The sequence below is a fragment of the Ambystoma mexicanum genome, chromosome 12 (genome assembly GCF_040938575.1).
Source record: "Ambystoma mexicanum isolate Mex_15411 chromosome 12, UKY_AmexF1_1, whole genome shotgun sequence".
NCBI classification, from domain to species: Eukaryota; Metazoa; Chordata; class Amphibia; order Caudata; family Ambystomatidae; genus Ambystoma; species Ambystoma mexicanum.
The window spans coordinates 1146550199-1146576338 of record NC_090936.1 but is presented as its reverse complement, the minus strand read 5'-3'; positions in this window follow the sequence as shown (position 1 = coordinate 1146576338).

The following is a 26140-nucleotide window of genomic DNA, read 5'->3' as shown; positions in this document are numbered from 1 at the left end:
CAATTGACATGTTTGCAAACACACTTTTTTAGACCTTTCAGATTCTACCCCATCCTCATCACGCCTCCCCGTCCCATTGGCTATTTCATTTGTAAGATAAGTGCACTGTTGTGTTTTTGAATTTTTTATTACTGCTCAGTTCACAGACTGTGGCTACAGTTTGTGAATCCAACATGGCTTCCATTTCTAATTTTGACATTCGTCATATTACTCAATTAACCAATCACCAGCTTTACCTGACGTCTGCAAATGTTGCACACCTCCCTGATTGATCCCGAAGTGTCTACAGACCCAGAATCAGGAAATTAATACGTGGGCCCGACAAGCTATCACTGATGTTTCCTTTCATCAACTTTTTGCCCATTTCTCAAAAATCTGCAAGAAGGATTTGAAATTGGTCGCAAAAGTGGCAGTTTTCATTTATGAAAAGTCCTCCCTTGCTACAGTACAATATGGGAGAAAACCAAGGGATGCTTTTGTGCCCCGGTGCTCAGTTCTCTACTATGTTTTTTCAAAACCTACTGTAGACATTTACACCAAACCTTTAGAAGTCACTATTGCACGGCTTTGTGCCCAACTTGTTTTGAATTTGGTGAAAATCCATCCAGAGGTTTTCACCAAACTAATGCAAAAAGTGAAAAGCATCCCTAATTAATTACCTCCCCTTCGCTTTCATCTGTATCTTCTATATTCTGGTTGTAAACAGCGCCTAGATGCCCATGGGCTTCATGCGCTGCTTTATACATGCACAAATAAATAAATAAATAAACGAAGCCAGAAGCAGGAGCAATCCAGCATCAAATGAAATTTAAAAAACAGACGTTATTATTCTACTCATTTTACTCCGGTGTCTGTAGTACATCTAACAACACACGCCTGAGGAACTGCACTGCCATCCTGGGATGAAGAGTGCATTGGCAAACCTTCGGATCTATTTAATACTTAGGCAGAAACCATCAAACACGTTAGGCCCTTCCCCTTCCAATGCCACTAGGGCGAGTACAATAAACCCCTCATCCACTATCTTAATGTCAGGCCGTCTGTTTGGAGTCTCCCTCTGACAGCTCCCAGCACAGTGCCTTGGTACCGCCCCCCCCCCCTCTGACACGTAGCACTTGGTGCAGCCCGAACAGACAGGACCAGCAGGTGAAAACCTACAGGGGACACCCATGGCCCTGTGAGCCTTGCAGAGCACCGAGCCCAACCAACAGACAAAGCCCCAAGATACCTTCTCATCTGTTGCTAAGGGAACACGGAAGTGTAGTCTAAAAATAAACCCGCGCAGGAAGAAACGGGGAGATGCAGAGAAGGAGGGGCGGGGAGGAAAGAGCAGAGGAACATCAACCAATAGAATAATAATCATGTTAAGACAGAGTAAGCAGTGTAAGACAATCGTCTGTGGGTCACACACTGTTCTGCAGGAATAGGGAGAGTAGGCGAATTCTTAGTAAATAGTTATTTGAGCTAGAGAGCTGCCTAGTAAAATGCATAGCGCCTAGCGCCATTTTGTTATTTCTATCTTTTCCAGTCTGTTGTGATGTTACTTGTTGAGGAAGCATGAGATGGCTTGGAACACTGTGAGTTCATGGAATGTTTGACTGTGAGCTCCGCTCCAGAGTTCCAATGCTAGCAGTTGAGCCTGGGTGATGGGACCCGGTGGTCCTTCTCTTGTAACAGCTTAAGTAACCGTATAATAAAGAACTCTCAAGTAACCTTAAGAAGAGTATGAAGTTACTTTACAACAATGGCGACGAGGATTACCAAGAACCAAGATAAGAAGTAAGCTGAGCTGTGGTGGGGGAGCAGCAGAAGAAGCAGAGAGACCACTGCCCCCAGTCATCCAAGTAAGTCCCATCACCCAGGGGGGGCCATTAGCGCATGGGATTATGGACAGTAATAAGGGGTGTGGAGGAAGAAACCCTGAGAAGCCCCTATGGGAAGCACAACCCCACAGTGACACACTGGCCCCACAAGGTTGAAGATAAGGCTTGAAGTAGTGTAAGCATAAATGAAGCAAGCGCTACAAGCAAGTGGTGGAGTTCAGGGCACTCTGCGCCAATATGAGGGGTGATGTAGTAGAAGTAGTACTTTGGAAAGTACTTTGGAAACATAACCATATTTGATAGAGGAAACCCCTGAATTGAAGTAAGAAGTTCGATTTGGAGCAACTGTAACTGGGGAAAGCAGTGCATGTTCTGATATTGAAGCAAAGCCCCTAAAAGGAAGTAGGATCCAATATTGCATGTTGGTGCACATGTGCTTGGCCCAATACGGGGTTAATGAGAGTCCAAGATGAGAAGCCCCAATCATGGAGCATGAAGCGAGTCACATGCCGTGTGTGCCGGCAGCAGTGGGACTCTGTGGGCTCAGATATGTCCGTTGGTACGGGAGCTCTATGCCTGCCCAGGTCCCCTGTGAGACTGATGACGTAGCAATACTACTGCAGGAGCTGGCGGAGCAAATAGAACGCTGTGGCGTAATAAAGCAAACTGTTCGGAGCGAGAGTAAATTACGCACCTCTGGTGAACTTTAGATGTGCGTGTCTTTGGAGATGACGCTTGCTGCGCTGTTAAGGAGCATTTGAAAAAAAAGGGTTAGAGTAAAGAACCCTAATGAAACGTCTAGCGTGATGACGTTCACCGGAGCAAAGTAAATTAAAGGAAGTGTGTTCAGAGCGAGAACTGACGTGAAGCCTGTGAACCGTCAGCATTGGAGAGGCGGAGTGTGAATGCCTACAGTGCAGACAAGAAGAGGAAGTTCCCGTACTGAAGGGATGTCAACGGAAGAAACAGATCTGGACAGGAAGAAACTGGAAACTGGACCGATTCCCGGACGGCCGTCATATGCGCACTTTGTGAGAGGATAGTGAAAAACGGCGTAATGTCCGCCATGATGGGACATTTCCAAATATGTCTCAAAATGAAAGTGTACGGCGAGCTGGAAGTGGTGCATCGGGGTGCCACAACAGCAGAGGGAGCGGAAGAACAACATGAAGCTTATGGCTGCAGCGTGATTACAAATCAGCTGCCACGAACGCTGGACTCATAGGAGAAGTTCGAGCGGCCAGCGTGTATCCTTTAAAAATTTTGATGTATTTGCAGTCTCATGCGTGCATAGATCAGTTTATGATTAATGATCAGTGTGTGTGTGGGAACTGCACGTGAGGTTGAGAAAGTGTTGTCTGAAGAAGTTTGCAAGTATGTGAGGTTGAGAAGTTAAAGTGTAATAGATGTAACACATTTTGAGGCATTTCAGGATAAAATGGACTCATGTGGACTTTCATAAATATGCACAATTTATGCAAGTATGTGAGTTACGGGTGTGGTGTCGAGCAGCTAGATTTGACATTTTGAGGCAGTCGAGCAGCTAGATTTGACATTTTGAGGCATTTCAGGTTAGGTTGCAAATAGCAACATGGACACATAGAAATGGAAATGCTACTTTATGGGAATGTTTAAAAGGTTGTATTGACTTTTAGTAAAAATGAGTTACAAAATGCGATGCATGGAGGAAAATAGAGTTAAGGTTGTACGTGTGAAGTTATAGACATTGTGTTTGAAGTATAGAAGTTTTAGAGTGGAAGAAATATTATTGTACTCTGTAGGAGTTGTTGGTTAGTTCATTCCTAAATTTGGTGAAAAGAGTGAAGATGAAGATGAATAGGGATAGCGTCCCAGGGAGAAGGGATAGCGTCCCTCTGCGAATAGGGATAGCGTCCCAAAGTGTAGGGATAGCGTCCCACTGCGCATAGGGATAGCCTCCCATTGTGAAAGGATAGCGTCCCAGAGTGAAGGGATAGCGTCCCACTGCGCATAGGGATAGCGTCCCATTGTGAAAGGATAGCGTCCCAGAGTGAAGGGATAGCGTCCCACTGCGCATAGGGATAGCGTCCCATTGTGAAAGGATAGCGTCCCGGATTGAAGGGATAGCGTCCCACTGCGTATAGGGATAGCGTCCCATTTTGAAGGGATAGCGTCCCAAGGATGAGGGATAGCGTCCCACTTTTAAGGGGATCGCGTCCCATTGTGAAGGGATAGAGTCCCACTGTGAAGGGGATTGCGCCCCATTGTGAATAGGGATAGCGTCCCAATGTCAATAGGGATAGCGTCTCACTGTGTGAGGAGTTAATGTTTTTGAGTAGGTCAAAGTGTAAGGAGGTGGTTACTCCCAGTATGTTGGTTAGTATCACGTTTGGTAGGGAGTATCCTTCCATATGTGTATGGGTGACCGATACCATGGGGTCATTGGTGTCGCCCAGATGTTTTGAGTTGCATCATCTCTAAAAGATGATATTTCATCAGCATAGTTCTCCTTAGTGAAAGGTCCATTGAAGTTTACCTTGGGATGGGTCCTTCCTGGTAGTGTCATGTGAGGAGAGGTATGCATACAGTGAAATGTTTAGTTAGGTCCTCCAGCACAGCGTTTTCCTTTATGAGGTTGTCTGTGTCTAGGAGGGGTGTGAACAAGTTAAACATCTCTCTGACAGGTTGTCATCGGAAAGGGAAGAGATGTTATGATATTGACTGCGTTGGACATCTTTTTGCATTGTCAATAGAAAGGGAGATGTGTTGTGATGTTACTTGTTGAGGAAGCATGAGATGGCTTGGAACACTGTGAGTTCATGGAATGTTTGACTGTGAGCTCCGCTCCAGAGTTCCAATGCTAGCAGTTGAGCCTGGGTGATGGGACCCGGTGGTCCTTCTCTTGTAACAGCTTAAGTAACCGTATAATAAAGAACTCTCAAGTAACCTTAAGAAGAGTATGAAGTTACTTTACAACACAGTCCTTGCTTTTTAAAAAGCACCCAGTGTAAACTGGGAGTCACAGAAAACCCTTGCAATGCTGAACCACCAGTCCCAGCATGCAAAATGATATTAGTACATGCAGAGCCGGCCCTAGAATTTGTCAGGCCCTGGGTGGCAAAAGATATGTGGGGCCCCTTTGATTAGGGTGAGCAGATTTCCAAAACGAAAAACCGGGACGACCAACAACATAAAAGAGGGACTACCCCATCGCAGTCCACCAACTACCGCCCTCCCTCAACACGCCCCCACAACTACCACCCAATCAGATTTCCAGCACTTCTCCTTTCTATAAACTTTATATGATCTCATTTGTGCAGTTTTGTCTATGAATATTGGCATGTTAATTCAAAACAGGCGTTTGCTCTAATTGATATGACATGGCTTGCTGTACACCCATTTCCAATCCAGTCTCTGTGGAAAAGTCAGTGAGTGTTGTGACGTGTACTTGAAAGGTTGGGGGCGCGATCCAAACCTCCAACATAAAAATTCTATCTGAATTTTAACTGTTAAAGATATGGTTGTAGCAATATCAGGGGTGAGGCTTATTTTGGAGTAGCTGACCGAGTGAGCTGAATCATTTGTAGAGCTGGGTACATCAAAAGAAAGTACTGTGACTAGGAAGAGCGGGATAAAGAGTAATGAAGATCACTGGTAAGACAGCCAAGCATACCTAATGTGGCTGCACGTTCCAAGGATTAAGGGCAGGGATTGGCACTGGGCCAGGCAGGCAAAAGTGCTTTTGCTGCAGGATAGTGCAATCGTAACAAAGCCTATTTACCGGAAAGGTACTAAGGCAGTCAGAGTAAGCAATTCCGCAGTTCTTCAAATGTCATCAATAGGGCTCCAGAAAAAAGTGTGGGGGATCATTAACATACGCACAGGGCTGAACGTATCGTAAAGTGAAATATGCACATTTAATTCAAGTGGCCTTTCCTAATACAAGAAAATTTAAAATAGAAATTAGCAGTGTCTTTCACAAAATGAAACATCAATACCCAAGAAAAAAAACCAGCTAGAGGAGATGTTCCTATGTGTGTTTCAGCCTTAGGCTGGCAAAGTTTAAAAGGTGTGCACCTGTTAACTGAAAAATCTATATTGAAATATTCTATGAAAAACAAAATACCAATACAAGACTTGTGCTTTAAAGACACTTTCATCTGGTTTTGTGGGTTAGTGGGTTCAAATCCTGGTGGGCGAAAACTTGAGAAAACAAGATTTTTTGCATGCTTGCCTCAAAATCACCCAAGGGGGTGGAGTCGGCACTGTGAAAAAAGTGAGCGGACGCTGTCAACACACATGTAAACTCAACTTGTACTCTGAAAATCAGCACAGGGCCAGGTAGAACATCTTCAGTCCAGCAACCTTTCTCCCCACATCCATGGACCTGGTAAATCATCACAACAAATCTGCCCTCTGATCCGTGCCCCTCCTCAATGTGACATTTGGCTTCCAACAATACTCTGTTTTAATAATCAGACTTGAAAAATATACACATCATAATGAAAGTACTCCAGCAATATAGAAATCCTTATAGAAATATGGTAAACAAAAAGAGTGCAAATGTTGCATTTTATTTCACCCCATTTTGATGACTACAAATTCCAGAATGAAATTCCCAAAAATTATTTTAAAAAATGGCTTGTAGGCGGTCTTTGAAGACTTAATTATAACAAAATATATTGTGAAATTGTAACCTTTTGCTCCGTTTGATAAAGGCTTGCTTTATATGATGCCAAGTGAAATGTAACATTCTCCCCCCACCCCACATTTTTTTTATTTAACGCACCAAATGCGGACTTATGAATACTATCGAGATAGTGCAGAACTCTTTTTTGCCAACATATTTTAATTGTCTTCAAAGAAGACAGATTTAGGCGGCAACTCGTTTTTCTTTATGGGCTTTCAGAATAAAATGCCTCTTTTTGAACCCCTTATCCAAAACAAAGGTTCTTAAATGGACCATTACCTTAAACAAAGAGCATGATAAGCCTAATTGTGAGGCCCCACGGGCTGGATGGGATGCTGGGCGGGAGTTATTTGTCTCTAGAAGTGCATCAGAGGGGATTGGGAGCTGACAGCATGGCCTCGTTAAAACAGGCACAAAGAATAGCCCTGTGGCTGGAAGCAGCCCAGCCCTCGTTACTTCTTATACTCACGGCAGCAGGTAGCTGTGGGGCCCCCAAGTGCACAGGGCCCAGGGCGATGGCACAGTCTGCCCACGCCTCGGGCTGGCTCTGAGTACATAGAAGCAGGACTACAGTTTTAGTGGACATAAACACAAAAGAAAGACTAAAATACAAGTACTACTCCCATAAAACTGTAGTCCTACTTCTATGTCATGGCCTGTTACAGCGCAAAGTACAGGGGTGTGTTCACAGGCACAGACTCTCATTGGAGGAGAGAGGCCAGGGAGGAAGGGGGAGGAAATGGGGAGGTGAAAAGCGAGCAGGGGATTCCAGGATTTGTCAATCGGTCCCCAGCAAAAACCAGGACCGCAGCCACCCATCCCTCCAATCCCGGGACGGGGGTTTATAACCTGAAAATCTCTCGGGACGCCGGGACCAAGGGGAAATACCGGGACAGTCCCAGCAAAACCGGGACATCTGGTCACCCTAGACATGCTAGTCCAGTGCTGGTTTTAATTTTACAGTCTGGGACGTACCATCCTGGGTATACAATGGTGAAATCTGGCACTACAAGTCCCAGAATACAAATTTAAAACAAGGACTGGACTAGCATTTCCCTTATGGAATGGCATGTTGATATGCATGTGTTTGTTTAAACGTCAGGCCCCTTTTAAAGGAATCACGGCACTGACAAATATGCACATTACCTGAGCGTGAGGTGGGGGCTGTGTGCAGAGCGAGGAGTTCAGGTATGAGATATTTATTCATGTATTGTTGTGAAGTTCTAAAGGTTCCATGTAGTAATGTCCCTGCAAAAATGTCCCCCGACAAAAAAGTTGCTGTTTTTTCAGAGACATTATTACATTGAACATGCGGGGGGAGGGGGCCCCAGCAACCTCTGTTTTTTTTTTTTTATGGGATCGGGGAACATACCCGCAACCCTTCCCCATACATAATGTCACCATATATAATGTTGCCAATGGCTTTTCCCAGCGACATTGGGGACATTATATATGGGGGTATTATGTATGGGGACATTATGTATGGGGGTATTATGTATGGGGACATTATGTATGGGGACATTATGTATGGGGGTATTATGTATGGGGACATTATGTATGGGGACATTATGTATGGGGGTATTATGTATGGGGACATTATGTATGGAGACATTATGTATGGGGGTATTATGTATGGGGACATTATGTATGGGGACATTATGTATGGGGACATTATGTATAGGGGTATTATGTATGGGGATATTATGTATGGGGTATTATGTATGGGGACATTATGTATGGGGGTATTATGTATGGGGTATTATGTATGGGGACATTATGTATGGGGACATTATGTATGGGGGTATTATGTATGGGGACATTATGTATGGGGACATTATTACCTGATACCATTCTAAACAACATTACATAACTTTGGAGCACTATACGGAAAGAGAAGGGGCGTGGGTACGTTATGTCATGTTATGATAAGAGTTCTTTATACTGAATCAGTCTCCACCACAGTGGTCTAACGCTACGCCGCCACAAGAAAAGGGCAATTGAGAATATAAGGTTATAAGTCAACTGGGCAGAGAGGGGGCTAGTCTGGATACGACATCATAGACAGACTAACCTGTAACATCTAAGCGGAAAAACGTTCTAATGCACACATATGACGCTGCTCTATAAACTACCCTCACTGAATGCGTGCCTGTATACATCATTAAAGGCTGAGCCTTTGCAGAGGGCAGAGCAATGTATTCAATACAGCTAAGGTACCAGCTAAGGTACCAGCTAAGGTACCAGGGTCAATCACGCTTATGAGAATTATTAATGCACAAGTAAACAATTTAGTGTGAATAATTGTTTATGAATTTCAAAAAATGCCTACAATTCAAAAGGACAGCCAGCACGTGTTTCAACCCTCCCTGGTATTTTCAAGGCTAATATGCTTTGAGACATATAACATGCAACTGGCAAGTGAGGCGCCTTATCTGTATAGGATAAGTTGCTGTGCTGTCATTTCTTGGGTGGATCAGGGTAGGTTTCCACCATTTTCCTAGCCACTGGCAGCCAGGTCTTCTGATGACACATTTTGGGTATTGCGCAGTTAGAGAGCTGTTTTTTCCTTTCCCCGGTTCTCGTGTTTCTCCTTTGCAGGGGGCGACATGTGGGAGATGTTCCATCCATGAATTAATCTATAAATGTGCCCTGAATAGCACTGGGATTCTCTAGTGGACACTTGAAACACTGACCACATCAAGGCGCTTTTAAAATAAATCACAGGCAAAAAATCAAGCCATAGAGCTCTGGGTACAGGCAGACATATGGATACTTCCTTCTAAAGCCTAGATAAATGCAGTCCCAGAGGTAGAAATGGGCAGGAACTAACGGGAACAAGGTTCCCCCACCTTTTGGAAAAACTCGCCATGGTTAACTTACATTTTGTCACTCAGAGCGCCGTTCCAAGACAGCAGTCATGCCACTTTCCTTTTTCGCTCCTCCCTCCCCTACTGGGGATTTGAACCTGGGCCCCACTGGGAACTCTCTAGTGTCACATCTTGCATGATAGAACTCTCTTGCAGGTGTTGGTTTGCTTTTATGTATGTGACGAGCCACATAGCCCTGCACTGCTGAGTGTGAAATTGCTGCAGGCACAGCTTGCGTACAGTTAATTGTAGGGTGGGTGGCGGCTGCAGTTCTGGGCACGTCCCTAAAGAAGCGTGGGTGATGGGTGATTAGAAAGGGGGGACTCTTGAAGCTGCATGATGTGGGGTAGAATAACTTAAAGAAATGGTGTTAGTTTCAGATGCATTTCCGTTCACTGCGTTTATATCAGTATTTACAGTACAGTTCTAAACATAATGTTATGGGGTTGGGTGTAGGAAAGGCAGACCCAAGTATGAGGTATGTATAGGGGGCAGGGAAAGTAAGGGTGGGTGGTTGGTCAGTGGAAAGCCGGGACCTTCAGGGGGCAGTTAGGGGAGTTGGACAGAGGGTAACATAGCTCCACTACTTTTTGTGTACACTTTGGCCCCTGTGTACTGAAGGCGGAGAAGCAGTAGCATAAGGGAGCACAAGGTCCTACTCTTCAAGGAATGGCTCCTCCCAAACAACAACGATCCATACACCATCCACAAGAGCTTTGGTATTAGGTCTGTAAGAATCTGCAGCAATGGAAGTTGCAATACTTCTTCACGTCGGTTGCTATTGCCCATCACCACCATGCATGTGTAGAGGCGTCCAATAGGACTATTCGCATGCAGCGGATTAGGCAAAGAGACCCTGCATCGTGTCTATGTGGATAATGATTAGAACAGACAGAGCTTACCCCAGCCCGGATAGCAGATGAGGTCAAGATCTGCTCTGCCGGTTTCTTAGGAATAATTGAAATGAGTCTCTAAGTGTACTATTCACAGACTTCCGGTTTGTGTGTGTATCATCCTCTGTGTCATTGTTGATGTACGTGCTGGTTCCACCAGTTTGTGTAGGCAATCTAGGTGTGTTAACCAAGTTCTTTCTGGTTGGTGTATGTGGGTTTTAGCCACGCACATATTGTTTTCGTTGGGTTCTATCAGTGGTGTGGTCATTAAGGTTCCAGTGTGGCACACTTTGTGCTATTGACTGATAGGTCTGTGGGCAGCATCCACAGTAGCATGATATACTCTCCTCTTGACAGTAGCCTGGCTATTGATTCCCCTTCCTGGCACGGCACACATTTAGAGTTGCCCGCATACTTACTGTTGTCTGTATGTGGCATCCATTGTATCCTGATCTACCCTCCTGTTCTGTGGCATTATTTGCTTTGTTTCCGTATGTCCTGCGGGCTTACTTTGGCCACAGCTCAACATATTCATTTACAGATACAATCTTACAGTGGGGACAATGGTATTAATTGTTATGGAAGGCTGGATATTAATGTGTTGCCATTCAGTTCAAGCACCAATATAGTAGAATGTGATGGTATGAATGATTCAGCTATATCATGGGTATGTTTGGGCAGCAATGGGCTGAATGTTGTGGCTTGTGATATTTCTATACTAACGAATAATGATGATTGGCTGCAAGAGTTAGTTAAAAAAGAAAGATTGTGGAAATGACCAAGGAACAGGAAATGGCAGATCCCGCCACCGTCACGCATTCTGTAAATTATTCAGTGCAGCTCTAGTGTTGCCAACATGTTTCAGCCTTTCTGAATGTTGTGTTCTTCTGCAGGAGATCATTGTTTTACTCCTTTCTAATATTATTTCTGAATAATAGTTCTTTGAAACAATATGCCACGGTTAGGCTCTCTGAAACTACCACGGCTATTGATCGGTGTGCACATGGTGCTTACGTTCATTTGAATGTCATTTAAGACACCGGTTGCATATGCCATATCCACATGTGCAACTGCATTCCCCTTCTTAAGAATGCTCACCTGCGTCTTGAAGTGAGCACACATTTGCATGATTGCCGCAGTTTGCTTCTCTGTTGCAGCAAGGAGACGACAGTCATCATTAATGGCCTGTCCTGTTATTACACTTGGCTCTTCAACCGTCAAGTGGTGGCTGGGTGAACTGTGTTTCTTCCACAAAAGAGTACTCATTGCCTACATCATCCACTACAGTAGGCATGGTCACTGCAGTACTGTCGCACTCAAAGTACTCCTAAAGAGTAATTTCAGTTTCACCTTCTAAGTCAGTTGATGCTGCCAAAGTGCGATCTTCCTCAGGTTCTTCATGCATAGAATGCTGTAAGTCGTCAACAGTCCCTGACGCTGGAGTTCCTGCCCACATAAAGACATTTTGTTAAAAATAATTTAACACAGGGCCTTCTCCGCATGCTCAAAATCCACAAAAACGCATGTTATTAGCATACCTATGCTGTCCACTCCTTCATTCCTGTCATAAAAGTAAAGTGATGGATGAGTGGTAGTCTTGACCTGCATTACATGGCACCGTCTGTAGAGGCAGTGAACCCCTGCTAACCTCGTCTGTGTTCTCACTGTTACACATTCTTGGACCAGCACATACACCTGTGCCCTACCATGCAAGTTACTGAGGTTTCGATGCCACATTCAAGCCCTCCGCAACTTTCCCGCCAAGAGCACCTGTGCTGCACAACATCTGCTGTCATGATGCCTTCCCCGGGGATCCAGATCAAGTCCAGCAACCCCGGAAGCAGGCATCAAGTTATTCCAAGCAAGCCCAACAACCCCTGCTAGGGGCTATTTGGGTGCAGGCCTGGCGTCTATGGTGCCAGGTTCATATGGAGAGTCAGTCCTGGCACCATAGGTGCCAGGCTCATAGATTAAAATTTACCTGATGCAGACCATGCTGCAAACTTACCTGATGCTCACCTTGCTGCAAGAGCTCCAAGCCAAAAGAGGCTTGGAAGGGACTACTTTACCTAGGGACTATTTTTTTACTCTGGTGGGGTCGTGGAGGAATACTTATCTGGGTCTACTTTGGAGGCTATTTAAACCACGCCCGAAGTGCAGCACACGCTTCGTGTTATTCTGCATCCAGCAGCATAATGCTCACCGTGCCTGCAAGTCTGCATCCAGTCTTCTGCAACGCCCGCCTCAAGTCTGGAGCTCCTAGAAAAAGGGAGAAAGAAGGAGAAAAGGTTAGAACAAGAGCAATACCTTTGATCCTTACCTGAATTCCCGATCCACCGCACCTTCGAGCTGGAAGAAAGAAGTTATTTTATGCGCGTCGCCTCGCCTGCTGCAGCGCAGCGCTGAACTCACCGGCCTTCGCAGCATCTTCACTATCCACCGCATCCTTCTGCATGTTCCCGCCGCACTCCGGCACCTAAGGGGAACACAAGAACAGCAAGGTGAGCCAAGGGAATAAACAGAGGCAATATTAGTTACCCCCCATAGATTTACCTGATTTTACCGCCGGGGTACTATTCCTCTTCACGGGTCGGCGCAGCCTCCACCGCATCTTCGCCGTACCCCGGACTCTAAGGGGAACAAAAGGACAGCAAGGTGAAACAAAGGGACAAACAAGGGGAATCCTTCTCACCACAATAGGCTTACCTAATTTTACCGCCAGGGGCATTATTCCCCAAGACTTCATAATTTCTCTCAACACCTTAATAAGGGAGAAAGCAACAGGTTACATACTGACATTATTTTATCGAACTGTGTTGGATAATACAAATCCTTACCTGAATGTTACCGGTTGCCACGAGGAACTCTTCGCTAGGGTCAAGCTGCAACCTGCAAGGAATCGGACAAGAGTGAAAGTCAGACATTTGAACTCTTACGAACTATATACTTACGGCGCCTCGACGGAAATCTCAGAGTCAATATTGTTCTGGAACTCACCAATTCCTTCGAACCAGTGAAGCAACTGGTTATCTACACGCCCCTGCGCTCAATGCAGGATGGAGGGCTCATCTTTCCAAACCATCAGGTGAGACTATAAGAGGGGCCATTAAAGGTGATCAGTGGGGAGAACAGCGGGGGTGGGGGTTAACACTCAACTCCACGGGTGGTTAATTCCCTTTCTCCATTTGCAGAAGAATACTCCTACGGGCCAAGCAAACGAAGCTAGGTGGGCCAGTCCAGTCTGTCATCTCGGCACTACGCGTCACATTGGTGGAGACCGCAGCTGTCCAGTTCAGATCGACGCCCCTGTGGGAGCTAGGCGAGCGTAACAGAACGCGAAGCCTACCCACAAATTCCCACCCGGGCGTTATGGATACCTCAGAAACTGTCCAATTGGCCCAATTACTAGGGGAACTGAGGGCTGAAGTGCATTCCGCCCGTCAAGAAACCAATGCTCTTAGGAGAGAACTGATTTTGTCAAAGGAGCGAACTGATGACCTTGCTAGACAACTACTGAAAAGCCAGGCTGGACAAACACCCCTACCAGGACTCGGGGGAAATCCAGCTCCTGTGTCATTGAGTAACCCTGTGAAAATAAACCTACCAGGAACTATTCCATTAGCTCCGCCCGAACGCTTTGCCGGGGACCCCAAGAGGTTTGCCGTGTTTATGAACCAATGCCGCTTGCACTTTTTATGCAGACCTGGGGCCTTCCCAAACGATCAAGCCAAGGTTTGATTGATTGATTGATTTATTTATTTATATAGCGCTTTATACCAAGGCGCTGTACAGTGGAACAACAAAATACAAAATAACAACATTTAACAATGAGAGCAAAATTTACATCATGAATCATTCAACAAAACAGTGCAAAGAGCAATTAACTTAGGTGGGGGGTGGAAAGGGGAGAGGGAAGAGGTTGGGGGAGTAGGAGATGGACAGGGCGAGGGAGAATGGAAGGGGAAAAGAGAGGAGTAGGAGAGGGGAGAGAAGAATCAGATGAGGGTAAGAAGAGGGGGCTGGGGGGAAGTGAAGAGGGCAGAGGAGAAGTTTTCAAGGAGGAGAATGGAGGAGGAGGGATTTAAGGGAAGTGCGAAATGAGGTGAAGGTTGTGGTAGAGCGGATTGTGAGAGGGAGAGAGTTCCAATGTAGGGGTGCAAGGAGTCGGAATGAGCGGAAACGGGAGGAAGCGCAAGGGGAAGGAGGAACAGTGAGAAGGAAATGGTCAGCGGAGCGAAGGGAGCGGGAGGGGGAGTAGAAGGAGAGGAGGGAGGAGAGATAAGGAGGAGCAAGACCATAGAGGGATTTGAAGACAAGGCAGAGAAAGTAGAACTTTAGTTGTGAGTGGAAAGGTAGCCAGCCAAGGTGAGAGTGCGAGGAAGAGATGGAGTCGCGGGAGGTAAGGACACAAAGGGTACGGACAGCAGAGTGGTATATGGATTTTAGAGGGGTAAGCTGAGATGCGGGAAGTCCAAAGATTAGAGAGGAGCAGTAGAAGAGGCGGGAAAAGATGAGAGAGGAAATTAGGAGTTTGGTGGCGTGGAATGTGAGGGAGGGACGGATTTTGCGTATATTGTAGAGGTGGTATCGGCGGGAGGTGGGTGAAATGTGTTGTGAGAAGGTGAGAGAGGAGTCAAAGAGAACGCCTAGATTACGAGCTTGGGGGGAGATAGGGAGATTGGAGGGAGGAAAGTGGATGAAAGGAGGAGGGGAGGGAGAGGGAATAGAGTTAGAGGGGAAGAAAAGGACTTTGGTTTTATCGGTGTTCAGAGAGAGAAAGCGGGAGGACATCCAGTTCTTGATAGCAGTGAGACAGGAGGAGAGTTTAAGGTGGAGGTCAGGCGAGAAGGAGGAGAAAGAAAGAAAGAGTTGAGTATCGTCAGCATAAAAGTGGTGAGAAATGCCAAACGAAGAGATAACAGGGGCAATGAGAGAGGTGTAAAGAGAGAAAAGGAAAGGACCAAGTACAGAGCCTTGAGGAACACCGTAGTTAAGAGGGAAGGAAGGAGAGGACTGGCCTCCCCACGATACAGCAAAGGAACGGGAGGAGAGGTAGGAGGATAGCCATTTTAGAACAGGGCCGTCAACCCCGAAGGAGGAAAGAGTATGAAGCAGGAGTGGGTGATCGACAGTGTCAAAGGCTGCGGAGAGATCAAGTAGAATAAGGATAGAGGATTGCTTAGCATGTCGAGCAGAGAGGAGTGAGTTAAGGATAGAGGTGAGAGCAGTTTCAGTGGAATGTTTGGGACTGAAGCCAGATTGGAAGGGAGGAAGGAGAGAGGAAGAAGTAACAAAGGATGAGAGTTGAGAGTAGGCAAGGCGCTCAAGAAGCTTAGAGAGGAAAGGTAGAAGAGAAATAGGTCTGTAGTTAGCAGTGAGCAGTGGATCAGCAGAGGGCTTCTTTAGAATAGGAATAATTGTTACATGTTTGAACTCAGAGGGAAAGATTGATGAGGAGAGGCAATAGTTGAAGAAGGTGGTAAGGTAAGGGATAAGAAGAGGGTAGATCTTGGGGATAAGAACGGAGGGGAGAGGGTCAGAGGGGGCGGACGTGGGGTGGGCTTTGGAAAGAAGGGAGGAGACTTCAGAAGGGGAAACAGGAGAGAAGATGGACATAGTAGATGAGGGAGGTGAGGAGGGAGGAGGAGAGGGGGAGTCAGAAAGGGAGTTAATTTTTTGCAAGAGAGTGAGGATTTTGGAGGAGAAGAAGTTGGCAATGTCAGAAGGAGAGAGTGTGGAATTGGTTGAGGGATCAGGCATAGGAGGAGAGAGAAGACGGGAGAGAGTTTGGAAAATCCGACGAGGGTGGGTGGCTTGAGACTGGAGAAGGTTAGAGTAGTAGGAGGATTTGGCTGCTGCAAGACAGGAGTTGTAAAGTGCATGGTAAGAAAAGTAAGAGGTTTGATTAGATAGCAAGGGAGATTTGAGCCAGAGTCTCTCTAACCGCCGGAGAAGGCGCTGCATAGAAGAGAGATGAGAGGTAAGCCAGGGTTGAGAAGGCTTCTGAGTAGGACGAAAGAGAGAAAGAAGGTAGAGTTGATCCAGGGCAGTGGAGATGGAAGAGGATAGGGAAGAGAGAGCATCATCTGCAGAGAGTAGAGCAAAATCATGGGGAGATGGAAGAGAAGCTGAACAGGTGTCAGAAAAGAGGGTAGCATCAAAGTCCCGAAGGTCACGACACGAGTACATTGGAGGGGAGGGATTAGCAGTAGTGGAGTGTGAGAGAGGGGATAGGGAGAATGTGAGTAAGGCATGGTCTGAGAGATAAACAGGAAGAGAAGAGACAGGGGAGGAGGGATATGAGGAATTGAAGATGAAGTCAAGAGTGGAGCCAGAGGAGTGAGTGGGAGAAGAAGGAAGGAGGGAGAGGAGGTAGGAGTCGAGGATGGAAAGGAGGGGGGAAGATTGAGGGGGAGGAGGAAGATGGATGTTAAAGTCACCAAGTACAGTAAGAGGAGAGGGGGAGGGAGAGATAAGTGAGAGGAGGTGATCAAGGTCTTCATAGAAGGAAGAGAGAGGGCCAGGGGGGCGATAAATGATCAGGAAGGAGATAGGGTGAGGAGAGGAGAAATACTTGTTCAGGAATTCAAAGGAAGGGAAAGAGGGGAGAGTTGGAGAGGAAGAGGAGGAGATATATTTGGAGAGGTAGAGGAGACCAACGCCACCACCACGGCCAGAGGGACGGGGAATATGGAGGAAAGAAGAAGAGGAAGTCGTAAAGGAAGCGGGGACAGAGGTGTTATGAGGAGGAATCCAGGTTTCAGTGAGGCAGAGGAAATGAAGGTTGAGACGGAAGAATAGATGAAGTGTAGCCGCGGTTTTGTTACAGATGGATCTGGCGTTCCAGAGAGCAATGTTCATGAGGGCAGCGTGGTTGGCAGTTGGGGGGGTAGAGAAGGTAAGGATGGTGTGAAGGGGAAGGGGAGTGGCTAGGGGAGTGAGGGAGCGGATAGTGAAGTGGACTAGGCATAAGGAGGAAAGAGGAGAGTAGAAGGGAGAGGAGGAGGGGGAATGGAGAGGGGAGGGGGAGAAGACAAGGTGGAAGGGAGACATGGCGGATTGCATAAGGTCAGCGGGAGCAAGTGTAGGGGATTCAAGTTGGGGAGTCCAAATTGGGGATGGCATCCGAGGTGGACTAGAGACAGTGGTAAGAGACAGCTGGAGGGAGTCAAAAGAGTCTGGAGGCGTAGGTATTCGAGTCTGTGGTTGGAGGAGTCCAGATGCTTTAGGCTGGAAAATGAGGTGGTAGATCTGAATTGTAGTAAGGAGGTCACGAGCTCAAAGTTGAGGGATGATCGGCGGAGGAGTCCAGATGCTTGAGGCCGGAAAATGAGGTGGTAGTTCTGAATTGTAGTAAGGAGGTCACAGGCTCAAAGCTGAGGGAAGATTGCCAGGAAACAATAGGGTTAGAGGGAGTAGACACTCCGGTCGTGGCTGGAGGAGAAGAGGCACCTGAGGCAAGAAAAGAGAAGCTGATACAGGCCGATGTGTGAGAGCGGGAGATAAAAGGGGCTCCAGGAGGGTCCGACTCATGGTCTGTAAGTGACAAAAGGCTCTCCAGGATCCCGTAGAGTGGAGAGAGGGTTGGTAGAGGAACGGAGAGCTACGAAGCCACAGAGTGGACACACTGAGCTGACCAGGTCAGGTCAGAACCTGCGTAGTGCATTGGGGGCTCAGCAGCGATGCAGGTCCTGCGGGACCCCATGTGAGGAAAAGGAGAGACCAGATCCCGTGTGGTGAAGAGGGGCTCCAAGGGCTGAGTGGAGCACGGTGTACATAGGGGATCACAAAGCTGGTCAATGGTTGCTGGACACATGGATGGCTGCAGCTGCGTCCAAACACCGATCCAAGGTGAGGTGCTCTGGGGGCAGAATCGGGTGCACTGAGGTTTCGGATCCAATCCTCAATGCTCACCTGGATCCCATGTGCAAAAGAGGAGGGTAGGATTTGGATACAAGGAGAGGGGCTCCGGGGGCAGAATCGGGTGCACGGAGGTTTGGGGTCCAATCCTCAATGCTCACCAGGATCCCATGTGCAAAAGAGGAGGGCCGTATCTGGAAGAAGGCGGGCTCCAGGGGCAGCGCGAGGTCTGGCAGCTGGGATAGACTCCTACTCTAGTCCGATGGCGGCTCCGTGGATGGCTGAAGCCACTCCCAGGACCCGATCCAGGAGGGGGGGCTCGGAGGCCGCGCAGGTTGGCTGGCTGCACGGGGACTGGCAGCCAGGGGAGACCCCAACGACGCTCAGATACTGGCTCCGTGGGCGGCCGCGGCCGCACTCAGTCCTCGAATCAGGAGAGGGGCTCCGGGGGTTGCCTTGTATTGTCATATCTCAGCGGCGCTGCAGCTGATTGGTCAATTCCACTAGTTACTCAGAATGACCCAATTCTTCGGGATTTTCAGGGCTTTCAAACTAGCATGGAAAGACTATTTGCCCGGCACTCACAAGGACAGGCCATGGATAACTAACTTTTTTCCCTACGACAGGGTAACCAGGACCTTCTATCCTACATCGCAACCTATAATAGGTTGATAGTGGAAACTGGATGGTTCGAGGTAAAACTAATCACGTTATTTCATCGAGGGCTTCGAGGAGAACTCAAGGATGTCTTGGCTCAAGTTGTGAACCCACCTCAAGACTGCGCTGAATATACAGACTTAGTGGTCCAGTTAGATCACAGACTTCAGAACAGAAAGGCTGATCGAGCCAAGTTTGAGAATCGGGTGTTGGTCAAAACCCACGCTAACCCCAAAGGAGCAGATGCTTCAGAACCCATGCAAATCGGAGGGGTTAAAGGACCCTTAACCCAGAAGGAAAGAGAAAAGAGACGGCAAATGCAAATGTGTCTATATTGCGGAACTTCTGGCCATTTTCTACAGGATTGTCCTGTAAAACCACCCAAGAAGGTGGTAGGAGCTGCTGATAAAAGCCATATGGAGTCAGACTTGGGAAATGACCACGCCCGACAAGCGTAGAGGTCCACTTGCCGAGCTTGAAGAAGGATACTCAGACCTCGCATTTCATCATACCAATGGTCCTTGTAGATCCAAGGCAGCCATCACGTATGCAGGCAGTAAGGGCATACATTGATAGCGGGGCCATAGGAAACTATGTGGACTACGAATTGGCTTCCAGGATGAATCTACCTCTCTGCCGAAAGACCACCACAGATGTCATCACCACAGTCGATGGAACTGAAATTACCTCCGGGCCTGTAACTCATTCCACCGCAGAGATGACACCATTGGGTCAGGATGGGCATCGAGAGACTATTGTGTTTGATCTAATCAAAGCCCCACAGTTCCAAATAATGCTGGGGACACATTGGTTGGAAACACATAATCCTTGTATTGATTGGCGAGAGAAGAGAATAACCTTCCCGGATTGTGCACAAACCTGTTACCCAAAGAAAAACATGAACGCAGGCCTGGCCACAGTCACCACATCAGTCGTGTAATTAGTTCCAGAATATCAAGAATTCCAGGATATCTTCCAAAAAGAACAGGCAAACACCTTACCACCTCAAAGATCGTACGATTGTCATATCGATCTCATACCCGGTGCACAACCCCCTTGTAGCAGGATCTACGCCCTTACGGAACCTGAGAACCTTCACCTACGGCAATACCTAGACCAGTACCTTGCTAATGGCTTCATTCGCCCATCCAAGTCCCCTGCATCTTGAGCTTTGTTCTTCGTGCCCAAAAAGGAAGGTGACCTCAGAACATGCATAGACTACCGCGCATTGAACCAGATCACTGTTAAGAACCGATACCCATTGCCTCTGATCCCCGAACTACTAGACCAAGTAAAGGACGCTTGCATATACACTAAGTTGGCTCTCCGGGGGGCATACCATCTGGTACGTGTGAAAGAGGGCGACGAATGGAAGACTGCTTTTCGCACTAAGTACGGGTTATTCGAATACCAGCTGATGCCCTTTGGGTTGTGCAATGCACCAGCAGCCTTCCAATACTTTATGAACAATGTCCTTCGTGAACTCATTGACGTTTGTGTTGTCGTATATATCGATGATATTCTAGTGTACTCCTCTTCAGAATCTGACCATGTGAAGCACGTCCGAGCAGTCCTTGATAAATTGCGCTAGCACAAACTATATGCAAAACTGGAAAAATGCGTTTTTCATGCCACGGAAGTTGAATTCCTTGGGTTTATCCTGAGTCCAAAATGGAGTCCGAATGGACTCACGAAAGGTGGACGCCTTAAGTGGTCATCACCAAGTTCAGTTAAAGGAGTACAAAGCATGCTCGGCTTTGCCAATTTCTACCGCAGATTCTTCCCGGATTTCTCACATGTTGTACATCCCATCACAGCACTCTTGCGAAAAACAAATGCTTTTTGTGGACTGAAGAAGCTGAAAATGCCTTCCAAGAGCTGAAAGCGAAATTCACATCTGCACCTGTACTAAAGCACCCAAGCCCTGAACTTCCATACATAGTGGAAACTGATGCATCCAGTTTAGCCATGGGAGCTGTCCTGTCCCAGAAGGATCCTGAAACCGGTCAACTTCACCCAGTAGAATTTTGGTCCAGAAAGTTCTCGGCACCAGAGTTATACTATGCGGTTACCGACAAGGAGTTATTAGCCATTAAATCCGCCTTCAAGGCTTGGCGGCACTATCTTCTCAGTGTCAGGCATACCATTACTGTGATCACTGATCACCGGAACTTGCAGTATTTAAAGACAGCCAAGGCACAATCGTCACGCCAACTCCGATGGGCATTGTTCTTTGCCGAGTTCGATTTCGTGATAACCTATCGACCAGGTTGCAAGAATGGTAAAGCAGACGCCTTATCCCGAATAGGGATGGGAGAGGCAGAAGTGAACCCTGAACCAGTACCTATAATTTCCGAACAAAGGATTCTTGGCATGACTACTCAACAGACACTAGAGGGCATTCAGGTAAAGATCCAGCAACTCTTTGATCCTACAGCCCTGCAGGACTGGGCAAAGAAAGGCCCGGACTACTCTGTCACCAATGACCTGCCTTATTACCAAGAGCGGCTATTTCTGCCACACAAGGAACTACAAGAGCTAGTCATTTCCCATTATCATGACACCCTAATGGAGGGGCACCCAGGTATCGTGAAGACTGAAGCTAAAATTAAGAGACAATTCTGGTGGCCCACCTGGCGAAAGGATATTAAATCATTTGTAATGTCTTGTGGCATTTGCGCCCAAAACAAAAGTCAGAAGAGAAAACCAGCTGGACTCTTACAACCTTTAGACATTCCACCTACACCATGGCATACCTTATCGTTAGACTTTATTACTGACCTACCTCCATGCAATGGATTTAACACCATTCTAGTTATTTTGGATCTTTTGTCCAAGATGGCCCACTTCATTCCTTTAAAGGGATTACCTTCAGCTTCAATCCTGGCCAAGGAGTTCCTCGAAAACATTGTTCGCATACACGGATTTCCGTCTGTATTGGTCTCTGACCGGGGCAGTCAATTCATTTCACATTTTTGGAGGAAATGTTGTCAATTGGCGCAAATCGATGTGAGGTTATCGACCAGTCACCACCCCCAAACCGAGGGTCAAATGGAGAGGACCAACCAGACTCTTGAACAATACCTGCTTTGTATGTTACATCAGACTGAGAGTAATTGGAAAGACATTCTTTGGATCGCCGAATATGCATACAATCATTCAGTACATTCTGGAACTGGACAAAAGCCCCTTTTATACCTTATATGGGCACCATCCTCGAACCTCAGACCTTGACTCACCCCAACACTTAGAAATGCCGCAGTGGACCATCTGCACGCTACGATTACACAAGCCTTTAAGGAAGCAACTGCACATTTAAAACAAGCGAAAGAAAAATACAAGGAAAATGCTGATTGGCATAGAAGTGATACTCCACAATACCAGATAGGGGACCAAGTATGGTTGGCCACAAAACACATAGCACTAAAGGGAACACGGACCTTTAACCCCAGATATTTGGGACCTTAATCTATTAAGGCCATTATCAACCCAGTGGCCGACAAGTTGGATTTACCTGCTAATATGCGAATTCACCCCGTCTTTCATGTGTCACTTTTGAAGCCAGTGCAACCAGGGACAAGACTAACCAAGCCACCAGACCCCATCCTTATAGACGGGGAACCCGAATTTGAGGTTAAGAACATCCTGGACTCCAAGCTGGTGAAGTCAAAGCTTTTTTATTTAATCGACTGGAAAGGTTACGGACCACAGGAAAGGTCATGGGAACCTAGTGACCACGTTCATGCACTCCGATTGGTGAAAAAATTCTACTGAAATTTCCCAGACAAACCAAAACCACAGGGAAGAACAACTTTAGGAGGGGCCTTGGGGGGGGGAGTGCTGTCATGATGCCCGGGGATCCAGATCAAGTCCAGCAACCCCGGAAGCAGGCATCAAGTTATTCCAAGCAAGCCCAACAACCCCTGCTAGGGGCTATTTGGGTGCAGTCCTGGCATCTATGGCGCCAGGCTCATATGGAGAGTCAGTCCTGGTGCCATACCGCCAGGCTCATAGATTAAAACTTACCTGATGCAGACCATGCTGCAAGAGCTCCAAGCCAAAAGAGGCTTGGAAGGGACTACTTTACCTAGGGACTATTTTTTTACTCGGGTGGGGTTGGGGAGGAATACTTACCTGGGACTACTTTGGAGGCTATTTAAACCACGCCCGAAGAGCAGCACACGCTTCGTGTTATTCTGCGTCCAGCAACGTAACGCTCACCGTGCCTGCAAGTCTGCATCCAGTCTTCTGCCACGCCCGCCTCGAGTCTGGAGCTCCTAGAAAAAGGGAGAAAGAAGGAGAAAAGGTTAGAACAAGAGCAATACCTTTGATCCTTACCTGAATTCCCGTTCCACTGCGCCTTCGAGCTGGAAGAAAGAAGTTATTTTATGTGCGTCGCCTCGCCTGCTGCAGCGCCGCGTTGAACTCACCGGCCTTCACAGCATCGTCACTATCCACCGCATCCTTCTGCCTGTTCCCGCCGCACTCCGGCACCTAAGGGGAACACAAGAACAGCAAGGTGAGCCAAGGGAATAAACAGAGGCAATATTAGTTACCCCCCATAGACTTACCTGATTTTACCGCCGGGGGTACTATTCCTCTTCACGGGTCGGCGCAGCCTCCACCGCATCTTCGCCGTACCCCGGCCCCTAAGGGGAACAAAAGGACAGCAAGGTGAAACAAAGGGACAAACAAGGGGAATCCTTCTCACCACAATAGACTTACCTAATTTTACCGCCGGAGGCATTATTCCCCGAGACTTCATAATTTCTCTCAGCACCTGAATAAGGGAGAAAGCAACAGGTTACATACTGACATTATTTTATCGAACTGTGTTGGATAATACAAATCTTTACCTGAATGTTACCGGTTGCCACGAGGAACTCTTCGCTAGGGTCAAGCTGCAACCTGCAAGGAATCGGACAAGAGTGAAAGTCAGAAATTTTAACTCTTACGAACTATATACTTACGGCGTCTCGCCGGAAATCTCAGAGTCAATATTGTTCTGGAACTCACCAATTCCTTCGAACCAGTGAAGCAACTGGTTATCTACACGCCCCTGTGCTCAATGAAGGATGGAGAGCTCATCTTTCCAAACCATCAGGTGAGACTATAAGAGGGGACATTAAAGGTGATCAGTGGGGAGAACAGCGGGGTGGGGGTTAACACTCAACTCCACGGGTGGTTAATTCCCTTTCTCCATTTGCAGAAGAATACTCCTATGGGCCAAGCAAACAAAGCTAGGTGGGCCAGTCCAGTCTGTCATCTCGGCACTACGCGTCACATTGGTGGAGACCGCAGCTGTCCAGTTCAGATCGACGCCCCTGTGGGTGCCAGGTGAGCGTAACACCTGCACAGACTTGCACATACCTGGTACACAAGTGAACACTAACGATCTGAATTACTCAACATGTTGGAGGATCCATGCAATTGCAAGGAACACGTACACACATCCTCTACACATGCCCAGACGTCACAAGACTTTCCACTTACCTGTGGTCAGTATGTCCATGCCTTCTCGGCCATCAAGGCTCCCCGAGTCCTTGACTGCAAGCACCTTCAATTCAATGGCCGAATAATTTGGCTCTAAGGGCGATCCTCCCCAGTGCCCCTGCTGTGTTCTTTACTCTGTATGTACTTTTTCGAACTCTGCGCCACACATTATACCATTTCTTCATTTCATCCACTGTATGCAGCATATTGGACACTGCATTGACTTTGTTTGTTATGCTTTCCCAAAGGCTATTCTTCACAGAAAGTGGTGTCTGGTGTGCCATTGCTCCAGAAAGTACCCTTTCATTGCCAAGTACATCGTCCACTAGTACCCCCAGGACTGCCTCTGTGAACTTGGCCTTACATTTGCGACCTCCAATGTGCTCATCCACATGTTGCTCAGCCATCATGACAGTATCCAATTTACTCACACCTTCCTTTGCAACTCCTTGCCTTTCCCCTACTGCAACAGTGCCAAAGAAATGCACTGCTGGACTGCACAGGTTACACAGAAAGTACCATGTGCACACACACAGTACACATGTAATGTTAAATGCAGAACATGTCCACAAAATATAGAAGCTACAAGTAGAAAAAGATATGTAGCAAGAAAGAAATGGTGCCCTTCACACGTTCCACTAGCTGCCCTGTGCTTTCTCCTGTGTTTGTTGTCTGCAGAGAAGCACGTGATTGTTCATGTGCTTCCCTAAAATATGGCCTCGTGTCCACAGCAACACTTCCAGACCTTGCTGCCAGACCTCTGGAATCCCTTTTATGACCCTCTGCACTGTTCTTTATGGCTTTGTGATTTTTTTTCCATCTGCCATGCATTCGCAAATGGAAGCTTTTACTTGTGTTTATCAACATTGGCAAGTGTAATTTCTCGGCAGCATTTTTGTAAAATAACGAATCTGTCGTTATTTTACAAAAATGCTGCCGAGATTGGATTGTGCCCGTAACACCTTGAAACAGGCGCAATCCTCACAGATCACTGTCGTGCACTACGAGGACGCCAGGCCCACTTGAGCATAGTAGTAGAGCCTGGGCGTCCTCTTTTGGCGCAGTGAACCGTGCTGTTTAGCACCTTCACTGCGCCAAGTTGAGAATAGGGCCCTCTGTCTCAACACTTAAAATCTTGTTTTTGTGCACCAATTGTTGTGATTGTGTGTTTAATAATTATTTTCAGTGGACTTTAACAGGCAGGAGACAATCATTTTCTTGCAATGTATTGTACCCTTCTTCCTTTAAGGCAACAATTTGCCCCGACAACAAGATTTTAAGTGTTTTGAAAGTCTCCCATTCTATGCACTTTCAGCATGATCCACACCTTTTTGGGTGACCCTAGGTGGGGCTCACAGATTCATGCACTACACAGTTTCACCGCCGAATGAGTTTAACATTATTTTTCTATGCGTATGTTATATGTTATATATATATATGGTTTGCTTCGGTCATCACACTCTCACCTGAGTGGGAGGGTGATGATCCCTGCATCTCCAGTTAAAGGGGTACCTGGCGGGAGTCTGCGCCACAATTCAGGAAGAGAAGCACTTTTTGTCTAAAGCCTGTAGCTCTCGCTTATGCACAGGAATTTTAGGCTTTAGAGAAAAGGCATTGGCTTTTAGGGACCTGATTGGCTTAGGTATGGGGAGTTTAAGGAGCCCGGGCAGTGCCCTGTCTCAGACACAATTTTCGGGTACTGCAAGGGCTCAGCACGGCTCACTCAAAGCCCAGGATATGGAATGATATCAGGGACCCTCTCTCCCTCCGTCTACCTCCATCCCGGTTCTCTCGTCCGCACCCTGTCTCTCCCCATAGCATTGAGATTTAGAAAACTTTTACTACCTACCACTAAAAGAAAACCCTTTACGTTTAAAT